This window comes from Artemia sp. Qi Xiang Cuo, chromosome 7 (genome assembly GCF_049724085.1).
Source record: "Artemia sp. Qi Xiang Cuo chromosome 7, ASM4972408v1, whole genome shotgun sequence".
In the NCBI taxonomy this organism is placed as follows: Eukaryota; Metazoa; Arthropoda; class Branchiopoda; order Anostraca; family Artemiidae; genus Artemia; species Artemia sp. Qi Xiang Cuo.
Window position 1 is genome coordinate 12,027,797 of NC_142800.1, and position 1,770 is coordinate 12,029,566.

General features: G+C 34.6%; 1 pseudogene; it reads right to left on the reverse strand.

Annotated features, from left to right (window-relative positions):
* Positions 1-1,141: 1,141 nt before the first annotated feature.
* On the reverse strand, positions 1,142-1,238 carry LOC148949947 (U2 spliceosomal RNA; annotated as a pseudogene).
* Between the last annotated feature and the right edge of the window lie 532 nt (positions 1,239-1,770).

The window sequence follows — 1,770 nt, forward strand, 5'->3', positions numbered from 1 at the left end:
CCAGTTTTTGTATGATTTTATAGATTCAGATTCTCGAGTTTGTAGTGGCTAACAGATAAGTACCCAATTTTTTTTTAATTTTGGCAAAGCCAAGAGTTAATCTGAATAAAAACTGATCAGAAATATCGAAAGTAAAAATATCGATATATCGTTTGATCAAATTATCGACCAACACTAGGGGCTACTTCGTAACTTGTACGGCCCCCCAGATTCAAACAGAACAGGTGGTAGATTCTATTCGTCAATCTTCTTTTGAATCCAATGTTAAATCATATACCACAATTAAAAGGTTTATAAATCTTGTCAAACTGGTTTATAACTCTTTTAAGCAGAGTATCACTATAGATTTTATTTCGTCTCCGCACTGAATGAATGTCAAATCAAAACTCAATGAGCCGAGATGAAATGTGGGATTTTAATCACAGGGGTCAGCCAATCCGAAGTGCAATTGATAGGCTTCACACTGGGAGCGCCTCTTTCCTGATCATGGCAGCTCCCCAGCCAGGTAAGAAAGTTCTCAATAGAAATCATTTTACTAATATCTTTCGACATAAATCCCGTTGCTTTGAATGTCACTCAAAAGATCTAATTTATTAGCCAGATGAATTTTTGCAAGGCCTTTTCGCATCATTGATTCAAGTATCTGACGTATTTTCGCAAAGACCAATGCCCTATTCCATTTTCAAATGATCTCATATTGATCCTTTGAATGCAAGTTTAGATGTTTTAGAAAATTAAATCAGGGGTTTCTCACTTAGTCATTACTACTACTACTAACAACTCACCACAGAACCAAGCCCTCTGAGGCCAAAAACAATCACTTCAGCAATTCTGTTCGAATCTAGGTTCAATTTAAATTTCAGCATTTAATAGTTGCATATTATTTTTGAAAAAGATGCATGGGGACTTCAATCCAGGTTTGGGATTTTAATTTAATTATGGCGAGTGGTCATTGGCTTTTTCACCATTAAATTTTGTAAATTATTAACAGTTTTTCGGATCAAAAAAAAAATCTACATATATGTATATTCAATATATTCAACAGCTAGAAAACTACAGTTAGGTTTTAACAATGTATAAGGAAGCGCATAAGACGTCAGTTTTTTAGGTTCATGAGCTTTGATTTCCCCTCGAGAGGAGTGCGCCGATCCCGGAGTTATTGCAATACCGGACCCACGCGTGAAGGGAGCGGAGCACGCCCCGACATCCCTCCGGTTTCCAAAAATCAGTTTAATATTCTGGGCCCCATGTAGGGACCGTATCAGATATTAAGCTTCCCCCCCTCCCCACCCCCCAAAAAAATACCCTGATGTTCGATATTAACTTCCAATTTTAATTTAAAATTTTTATATTAAAATCTTGTTTAACTTTATATGTTGGCAAAGCCATAAACATCTTGATGTAGAAAAAACATCTTCAAAAATCATAAGATTGCATCGAATTGTAAAATAAGCAAAAAATTTTATTATCAAGGATTTTATCTTTGTTGTAACAAAAAAAAAAAAAAAAAAAAAATTCATAAAAAATTATTCAAGCCACCAAAATTTTTATCCGGCATTTTTTTAACCTGTCCGCATAAGCAACTGCGCTAGGAGGCGTTGAATTAGATTTTGCATTATATGGTAATTAGTAAGCTACATTAACCTTGTTGATTTCAATGTTTTATATACCAAAAGAGTTGCAACATTTAGGTGATTAGTTTTGCTTACTGTTCGTTACGGTTTAACACTATCTTACGAAATTTGTTGAACACAAGCAATGATTTGGGAC